General features: G+C 44.0%; 1 long non-coding RNA gene across 1 annotated transcript; it reads right to left on the bottom strand.

Moving 5' to 3' along the window:
- Positions 1 to 7,275: 7,275 nt before the first annotated feature.
- LOC120831603 (uncharacterized) lies at positions 7,276 to 9,485 on the bottom strand. Its single transcript, XR_005714080.2, has 2 exons — positions 8,933 to 9,485; positions 7,276 to 8,244 (listed from the first exon to the last, which is right to left on the bottom strand). It is a non-coding gene; the product is annotated as an uncharacterized LOC120831603 (long non-coding RNA).
- Positions 9,486 to 10,359: the final 874 nt, after the last annotated feature.

Here is a 10,359-nt window from a genome sequence, read left to right on the forward strand (position 1 = left end):
GACAAACTTCGAACACTAACATTGAATGCAAATGTTGTCCCATGTCGCATTGGGATTCTTTCTGGAAGAAACAACGTTAAATTGGCTGGAAGGAACTCTGGGAAATTCTGGGGCTAAAAAAGTTGTCTGTTTTTCATGCAAAAAAAATCCCTCTGCCAGGCTCATTTATGATCATGGCTGGATGCCATTTGTTTGAGTATTGACTCATTGTTTCATCGCCATGTTTGTCTTTAAGGGAGTGGGACATTCAACCAAAGAAAATAAAATAAATGCACTTCCTTATTTTTGCTTCAAAGTCATTGGCCTGCGAGGCAGAGCAGCCCGGTTTGCACCTGAAGGGCACTTTGTCGTTGGCTTTTGTCACAACAATATGGGTGCCCTTAAAGTCCATTTATTGTGTTGACCTTGTGGGCAGAGACTACATTCTAACTCTACAAGAGGAAGTCTGAAAAATATCCCAGCCTTGGAAAATAGTTACATTTTTGAGTTCCCAGGAGAGCGCCAACCTACCACTCGTCCGACCTCGATCCCACACACCCATCTCCAATCAGGCCCAGTGGCGTCATGTGACAAGACCCCAGAGGTTCTGCTCGTTAAGTTTCCCCCGGGGGGGGGGGACTGATAAAAACACACATGAAGGAATGTACCGGCTGCTGAAGTGCACCTCAGCGCTGTGGGAGCACATTTCCATTTGTCAGTTTCCAGTTTTTGACTGAAGAGACGATCAATGATTAGATTATTAACCGTGGGGAGCCGGTGCCAGCGAGCTCCACATCCTCTTTTTCCCTCCTTCATGCGCACATCGGTATTTTATTTATTTATTTATTCTACTTGCTTTCCCACGGTGTTGAGTGCCAACAGTTTGAGAACCTTATTAAAGATCCGTTTTTTTGTAATTGAGGAACCAGATCCCTCGTCAGTCGAGTCCCGATTGGTCCGTTCTAGTCCGTCAATGCTGGCATCCCTCTAATGAAATAGCAGCAATATCAATGATGCAAGTCTAAGACAGAAGGCCGTGAATCTGTGTTTATTCTAGAGGAAGTTCTCTAAAGTCCAGCTAATCAAACATCCTACACAAACCTCCCATGTCATTAGAAAGGAGTCAACCCCCTTGGGAGTCGGGTTTACTCCCCCAGTGCTGTAAAGCAGCCCAGATTGAAGGTGATTAAAAGTCTTGGTTCGAGGATGCACCCTGGATTCAACCCCCCCAAAACATTCCTAAAATGACGCAGGCGGTGGGATCACTTGCTGTTAAAGAGATTAAAGGGGAATTTATTAGCCCTGAGAGTCACACAGCTGGCCGCAGCCTGCTCGTCCCTAAAATATATTTTTAAAATAAAAGTATGCATCCTTTTGAGCCGATATATTAGTGATTAATTGTCAGGAAACTACAGAGGAGTCGGTGTACAAATAGACAATCTCACATCGGCTTCAGCCTGACGCATAACGGCCCCTGGGTGGAGGAGGGGGGGGGGGGGGGGGGGGGGGCTATATTTACGGGGTCCCTGGGAAGCCAATAAAGTCCAAAGTTATGCTGATAGACGTGCAGATGAACATGTCATGAATGATAATACAGTCAACACAGTTGCAGTGGTATTAAATATGTGTTATAAGTGATGATTGTTGTTATCTGCTTTACATTTACCAACATGTGTCATGTGCACACGGTGATCGCAGGCCTCCAGAACACGTCAATGTCATTAAAGTGATTTAGCATCGATGCAATTTTTACCAAACTGGGTATGAATGTTGTGCAATGACGATACATTTATAAATGGAGACGGTGTAAAGGCAGTTGTAATGGAATTATCAAAGTGACAGCTGAGGTGACTAAACCTGCAAAGCTTTGAAGTGTTGACAGACTAAAACAAGTCTAATTTTGTTGATGTATATATATAAATGTCTAAAAATGTGCTGATCATCCGCAGCATTGCTGACGTCATGGCGGATGACGCCTGCATCAGGAAACGTCATTGACGCGTTATTTTGAACACAGTGTTTTGATATGACGCCTAATTCCCACAACTGCTGTCAACCTTCTATGTACAAAAATGTTGTTGTTTTAACACGTGCGGTAAATGATCAACGCACAGCAGCCTGATATCTTATCATAAGTCACAGATAGGATTTGATGATGCAACTGAAACTGTATCCACGTCTAAACTGTGCAGTTAATGTTTAACCATTTTGAAACGGAGGACGGCGTCCAACACACAGTCTTACTGTATTTTGTCTCTTTCCTATCTGCAAAAATGAATCATTGCAAACAGAGCAGCGAGAGTGAAAGGCCCGAGCGCGCCGCTCCATGCCGGGCGTACAGCCTGTTCTGTGCCGTCTCACCCGCAGCCCACAGGCCTTTATCAAGGCCAAGAAGTGTGCGTGCGTGTGTGCGCGCGCGTGTGTTAATAGATTAGAGGGGGCCGTCCCGCAGGGGAAGAGACCAACTGTCACACAACTGCCTTTGCTGCTTGTTATTCTGGAGTGAGAAGCTCCTCGCTGACTCTCAATCAGTCAATAAGCTCTTTCTGTCTGTGCACATTCAGAGATGGTTGCTTTCATTATCCAAACCCCACTCCCCCCCCCCCCCCCCCCGCAAGGAACCGTCAGACTCTTTTTTTTGCCGATAATTATACTCATTTGCTCGACACTCGGGGTGCGGTTTTAACATAAGCTTTAGAGGAACAAGTCTCAACAGTTGCAAACTATTTCCCCCCCCCGGCGGCGGCTCGAAGGGCAAACGTCGAGTACTTCATGTCCCAAAGCCTGTTTGCATCTGTGGGAGATGCATTGTGTAATTACCAAAACCTTTTAGACAAGTTATTAATCAGTTCATTACTTAACTAAACTCAACAGAAGTAATCACATGCAATATCTGCAATCTGCAATGTTATCAAGACTCAAACTGTGTTACCTTGTGAGTTATTTTTGATGTTTTCCCTTAAATGGAGGCTCAATAAACAAATAAATTAAATAGATGAAATGTAGGACATGTTATCTGAAATTAAATTTAAGGTAGAGCGATTACGGTGTGTTTTCGTGCCCATTTAGTGCATATTTTGATGATTATAGAGATAAAAGCAATCATTTCAGCCTCGATAATCATGACATGACATTTTCACATTGTTCCATAAAAGTCCCAGACACACATGGTCGGTTTTCAACCCCTTTCTGTAAAAGAGAGCTGGAACATCTTGTTCAATCCCCGAGTTCCTCGAGTTCACTGAGGTATGGAGACATTTCGGGACGCCCTGCATTGAAATAAGAAAACCAGCTCACAGTCAACGTACGTCGCTGCTGTGTGTGCGTTTTGGGGCGGAATATTAAAACAGCGGATTGAGCTTGTAGTTCAGAACGTGTTCAAAGCGACGGATTCATTCATCTGTGCTTTGAATCAGAGCAGAAATAAGACGATCATTTGTGCTGCTGACATCTGTCACGAATCAGCAAAGCCACACCTGTCCTCTGCAGTCCTTGGCAATAAATATGCTAAGATGACAACGGTTGATCTACAAAACTCTACACCCACTCAGAAATGTGTGTGTGTGTGTGTGTGTGTGTGTGTGTGTGTGCGCATGCACATTTGTTTGTTTCATCTTCCTGAGTAATTTGTGTCTGTCTCTGTTCGTCTCAGACTAACTGCTGTGGACGTGTTTTCTCACCGCTGCCTTTGTCCCTGCGGCTCTTTGCAGGCCTGGAATCCAAATATAAAAGCCGCTGCTACCTGCGAGGACACAAAGGTGCCTTTCAAAACAAACTGGTTCGCTGCTATTAAGTAATGATTTTAATTTCAAATTCTCGGCTTGCGTTTCCTCGGGCACTCGTCCTTTCACGCGTGTGTTTTTATTGGCAAACAATGGCTGCAGAAAAATAGTAGGTCACCTGAAGTTGTTTTGTTGGGGGGGGGTGTTTGGTTTCTACCTTCTGCATTTCTGTGTCGGCTGCGGTTCCCATTTCCAGCAAGTCGATGCGCTCAAACAATTCTACAAATGAATAATGAGCCGTGCTCTGATAAAAACAAACAAATAGTAGTTACACTACTCTGCTTGAGTCCGCAAAATACGTTTTCTTGCTCAAAGCCGGTTTGCACATGTCGATACCTCGTGATTATATAATTAAATAATCACTAAGTTGTTATTTTAGCAAAGCGAATGCGTTCTATTTGTCCACAAGGGTCTTAGAAGCCGTGGTTATACGACACCAATGTGACAAAGGACGCGTACCGCAGCTTGACAGACGGATGGTGACCTTTGATCAAAGGGTCGACGTGTGAGTGTGTGTCGTTGTCTCCATTGTGATTATTGCCACTTTCTACGGCTCTCCCCCCCCTCCCGTCCTGAAGTGTAAGCATGATTCCATCTGGACACAACTTGTCCTTTGGACAGAAATCCCTCTTGGATAGTAAAGATAAAGGACATCGGTTTAAAGCGCGTGTTTTGTCAATCGCTCGTTATCGAAGGCCGTTGCACAACATACCTGAGAGAAGAATAAGTCAATAATGCTGGTCAAGTTGAATGAGACCAAACTCCCCAAACTCTCTCTAGTATTTTTCTTTTGCAGATAAAATATAAGAAGATTGTGTCGTAGTGAATGCACGCGCTGTGGTCCTTTAGTAACACCGTGATCCAGCAGTCCCTTGTTTGTGAAGTTTCTGATTTTCTGGAGCGCGTTTTGAACTTTCGCCCTTAAGTATGCAACATGCTCAGCACAGTTAAAGGAACTCATTTAAAGTGATGGGGGAAAAAAGGCTATTCCTCCTCAATCAACCTTTGACTCTCTGCATCTATCATCCCGTGTTTGACCACAACGCTGCGCAACCATTGCATGATTTAACGCTGTATCCGCCTTGTTGTTAAGTTTATTCTTATTTAAATGCCCACACAATGCACCATCTATTCATCCTCTCCGGTTTGTGACTATATGCACTCAGCTGCGTGGTTGCAAATCCGGTTGTGCAAAGGTCGTGAAACAACGCATGTTTATGTTGTGCTGACGGTGGCTAATGTGTTGTCGAGGTGAAACATTGCGGTCTAAAAGTCTGACTGAAAAATGAAATACGATCTCTTGTTTTCACGATTACATCTTTTATTTGATGTTGATTGTGTTTTTTTTGCTCTGACTACCTGCTCTGGAATTGTGCCTTTAATGCTGAAATGCAGTGAAAAGAAACATTATGTAGAAATGTAGAAAAAGAACAAACGTGGTAATTAAGAAAAGTCGTGGTGGGGCAGAGGTAGGTGAATAAAAAAGAACACCCGCAGCCTGCGAACAATATACACAAGCTGCACAATATATACAAGTGTGTGTTTATTTCCGTGGGTGCAGGATGACGGGGCGCCGCCGGGGGACCTGCAGGCATGAGCCATGAAACATTTGAGAAAAAAAAAACCCCAAGCGCTTCCCGTCTGAGGCGGGCCGCCGGCTTCCTGAGCGTCGCAGCGGCTCGGGCCCCAGTTTCAGCTTCCCAACTGCCAAGAGGCTCAGGGGCCACCTGCGTGTGTGACGCGGCCCCCGAAGGCCCCGGCTGCACAGACTCACACACTCGCGAATGAAGAACTGGTTTTGCCTCGACGGAAGCACACCGCGTCGATCCGTGCACCTCGTGTGGCCCATCTTTTTTTTTTTTTTACTGCTTCTGACGTCTTCAGAGATGCGGCGAAGGAAGCGACGAACACAACGTGCGGCGGTGAAGAAAGTGTCTGAGTTGTGACAACACGTGTGCCTAAGCCACGACAAAATCCCCTGCGAGGGCAATTAAGCGCTGGAGGATTTGCTCCTCTTGCTTACAAAGACGCTGTAGACCGTAATATTTCTCATCTCATTTCCTTTTAGGAATTATCGCTGCCTCGTGAACTTCTCGCCTGCCCCCAAGTCCTACAAGAGAGGCGTCAACAAGATGAATGACCTGTCAGTGTGGGAGTGAGGTGCATTCCAGAGCTCAAGGCATTCTTAATACTCACCAGATTTCTTAGGAAGATTGTTACAGTATGATGACATAATTCAGACACAGGGACAACGTCTCCATGTAGAAATTCACGTTGTGTAAATTCCTTTTCAAACTGGCCTTCGTTAGATTGTCGACCTCTGACCTGAGTCACTACTTATTGATCATGTCAACCAAATCAGAGATAAATGGTGAAGTGAAATTAGATATTTAGTTTGGCATTTTAAATAAGGTATTGATTAGAGATTAGAGATCAGAGATCAGGGATCAGGGATCAGGGAGATCACTTTTGACGAATGCAAAGCACCAAAGAAACTTTGGATTGAAAGCTGGAAGGAGCTAAAATGACGTGGATCACTTCTCTGTTTGGTTAAAGTAAGACTCAAGGAGTTGAATAACTAAACACAAGTCACAGCTCAGGCTGACGGCTTGACCTTTTGATCTTATGATGGTGCGAGTCCATAAATAATCATCAAGCTGATGACACATTTAACTCAAAACCCCAAATGTAGAGGAGATATCATGAAGTCGTAACCGCGTCAGTAGTTCAGATGCAGCCCAAATTAGTTCATTGGTCCATTTATCCCAAACCTCATGATGGCTACATAGTTCAAACCCAACGCAACAACGTCGGTAATTACCGAGAGCGTTTTCATACTCGAACATTTGGAAATGTTATGTTCAAATGTCTCAGGCAACTGATTTAAAAAAACAACAACAACATCTGAACCTTTAATTAAGAAGTAGGAAAACTGGAAAAATATGATTTGAGTTGAGCAAGGGGACAGATATGATGATGATATGACGGAGAATAAATGAACGCATGGATCATTTGTTTGAGGTAATTGCCAGTAAGCCTCGGCCATTCAGCGGAAAACAGCACTTTGAAATGAAATAGAAACCTTTGGAAAGGAGCCATTTTTCCAGTATACCAGCAATCACTCTCATCTGGAAACATTCTCATTTTTTTAGCTGCATACCTTGCAAGTTTGCCGATTGGTGCAGCGTGATTCTTCAAGATAAAACCTGTTTTCAGTTTATAAACTCCAGTCTTTAACCAACGCTGATCATCTTTTATAGAATATGAAATGCCACGCATCCTTGAATGCCTTTTGCCAACCAGTCGAGACATGAAGTGAAGTACTCTCTGATTTATGTGACTTGGTAATGATGTGTGAGATGAAAAATATGTTCTCCAGATGATAGAATGTAATTAATGAAGGAGAAACAGAAAAACACGTCTACCAAAAAAAGGAAAAAACTCTCACTAAATCTTGCTTGCTGTTAAAACACCCCCCTTTTTTCAAATTAATTTCACTCAAATATCATAACGGTGACAAAAAAACATTTTTTTTATTTGTTGCGTGGTTCAAATCAGGTGTCTACTGATGAGAGGGGTCAGTTTTGTATGATTTTAAACTATTAACACTGTGCTGCGACCTATTAGCAACATAGTTAGAAATGGAAGTGGCCATACAAGACTTCACGGAATCATTTAGATAGTTATTTCTGTAAAATCCCTCATATTAAAATGTAAAAAAGACCCATATTAAAGGCTAAACCAGCCAACTCACCGCAAGAGAGCCAATTCCCACAAATGTGTTAATAATATCTGTAATAGTGTGAGTAATAAAGTGAGTGAGTAATAAAGTGTAATAAAGTGTGACTATCAGCACATACGAAAGGCCCTCGCATGTGATAAATAAGGGTCATCATTGCAAACTCTCACTGCCGCAGCTTGTTTTTTGCCGTCTCTTGAGCCGCTGCTCACGGTTTCCGTGGGAAAGGAGTCCGGGCTGAGCAGCGCTCGGAGTGACCCCGGCTGGACCGCGCCTGCGACCATGTTGTGAGCCCTGGAGTCCCCGGGACGCAGGCCAAATAGTTTGTGTGTGATCTGCCTAACAGAAGTGCTTTCCCAGAGAAAGAGGGCACATTTAATTCGTCGGTGAGCATGCTTATGGGGCACGCGTGTGATTCGTTATTAATTGGCGCCGCTGCTGGACTGCGCGTTGGATCGTTCCTCTGGAGACTGCGGAGCGAGAATGTTGCAAAATGCTTTACATGCAATGCCTTCATGTATTTGTCCACTTAAACCAACGTTAATTATAACAACAGACCTGGTTGTATCCAACCCGTTTCCCTAACATGCTTAAGACCTGTCTCACTTAGATCTGTGTTCGGTTTTACAAACACGGCATTGCTTACAGAGAAGATGACTGCAGTGACCAGCTGGCACACCCGTTGGCAGGAGACAGTGACGCTGGGCAGGCCCCACCGCCGCTGCCACGCACACCAGCAGCGGCCTAAAAGAAACACAATGTCGGATTCAGGTTGTGTAGAAAAACCCAGGAGGAAACGTTGTGCCTGGATGGACAGGAACAGGTTTATCTGGAAATTTGGGGATGCTAACAATGCCGTTAAGTATGGGTTTTCAGTTTCACCCCCTGAAGCCGCTCTAATTTCTCTTTTACACCCTCAACATAGAACTGCTGTGTCAAAGGGTAATCTCACTATGAATCCCGTGTGAACGTGATATAATTGCTATAGTTCTTCAAAGGATTAACCCTTTAAAAAAACATATGTTACGCAACTTTATTTTATTATGTAGTTTGATTAAATTTAGATATAAATAGCTTTTCCCTGTAAGGGACCTTTTAGGAAGGATCCCTGGAACACAGCTGTAAGCGATGTTACCACAAACTAAATAATGCTGTTCCGGTAATGCAAGGTCTTTCGATTCAGTGGTAAAGCTGATGACATCGTTGTTACAGGCACTCGTTCCTTGGAGGAAACCTCCCAGAGCACAGAAGTGAACACAGCGGCTGAGGTTGGTTGAGGGGTGGACGATTGATGGGCTGCAAATCATCATATCATCCACATGTGGGGTTTGGTGCGTGTTGATAGGTGGCGGCGTTTAGTGCTAAACTTGCACAAATCTCCATTTTGTGGGCTGTGACCTTTATCGTGAATCTTTATATGGTACTATAATACCTGACTCCAGTTCCTTCTGAGGAGGAGACGTATTCTCCTGAGGTTGCAGAGCGTGTGTCTACAGGATCGTGTTGTCGCAATGGCGTTGGGAGTTACGGAGAGTTGGCTGTCGAGTGTCACGCCGAGGTTCCTCGCAGTCAAAGCGGGCGTTAACACGGAGTTGCCAAAGGTAACCGTCAGGTCCTGGGTTGGAGAATCTTTTCCCGGGAAGGAGAAGTGGTTCAGTCTTGTCGTGGTTGATGGTTGAGCAGACACCCACCCACAGATGTCAGTCAGAGAGGCAGAGATCCGTGCCGCCACCTGAGCGTCCGTGTGAGTGACTCAATGGGTCCCAGGCAAAAGGTAGAGAGAAAAACAAGATATGGATCAGTCGAGGTACACATGGGTTCCATCTGTAGAAACAGTATACCGCCCTGCACCGGTTTAGGTCACGGTGCTTCCCAAAAAAGGTCACGCACCGAGTTCGTGAGAAACTCACAGTGTGCAGATCAAAAATTCTCCCCCAAGAAAAAACACCTGTTTGTCTTCCCTGCTACTGATGCATTCATGTGTGGGAGTCTGCCGCCGTCTGCACACACTCAATGAGCCTTTCAAAGGGAACTTTTACAGGAAATGCCATGTTCACAGAAAATACACAGCCTTCCTCGTCGCTGCGTCATTGCTGCGTTGTGACGTTGTTGCATGTGGGCCTCTGTGATCACAAGCAACTGATCAAACAGAGAAGTTCAGCTTTTATCTGCATTATGAGTCAGAGAAAACATGCTCAACAACAATTCTCGAATGCTTTAAGAAGTCTCTGTCAATATCTTTTCTATAAGCTTTTGTCAAAATATTCCTGATAAAGTGAAGTGGTTTGAAGCCCAATATTCATTGTTATCTTATAAATGCTGCTCTTTCAATTTCCTTTCATTTGATCATATTGAGCTGAGCAGCATATCAAAATTTAAAAAAAATATGTAGCTGTACTTGTAGTTTTGTGATGAATTCAATAGGAATATGGAATTATCTTTCAGGTTTATATGTCAACAGACTCCAATGAAATGATATACTTATTTACTGTGTCTTTTAATTCCGGTTCAATCAATATGAGTCGATCTTTACTTGATGACTCTTCCTATTATTTCTAAGAACGGTAAGGTATGATAGAGTGTCCAACGCGCACTATTAGACCTTTCCATCCAAAAGTAAACAGCAAGTCCAAAGTCACTCAAACAGCGACGTTGTGGCGGTGGCACGTTCAGCACCACGGACAGCACTCAACATCGACCAAGACCTCGACATTGTGCAGCGTGAGGACGATTTTGTTCTTCCACTCGACTCCCAAAAACCACCATGAAAGAGACCAAATGATTTTAACCACCAAAGGCTGAAAGACAATTTCAGGAAAAACAACCTGATGGTTTATTTACCAGGAGAAAGACGTTTTC

The sequence above is a fragment of the Gasterosteus aculeatus genome, chromosome 14 (assembly GCF_964276395.1).
Source record: "Gasterosteus aculeatus chromosome 14, fGasAcu3.hap1.1, whole genome shotgun sequence".
Lineage (NCBI taxonomy): Eukaryota > Metazoa > Chordata > Actinopteri > Perciformes > Gasterosteidae > Gasterosteus > Gasterosteus aculeatus.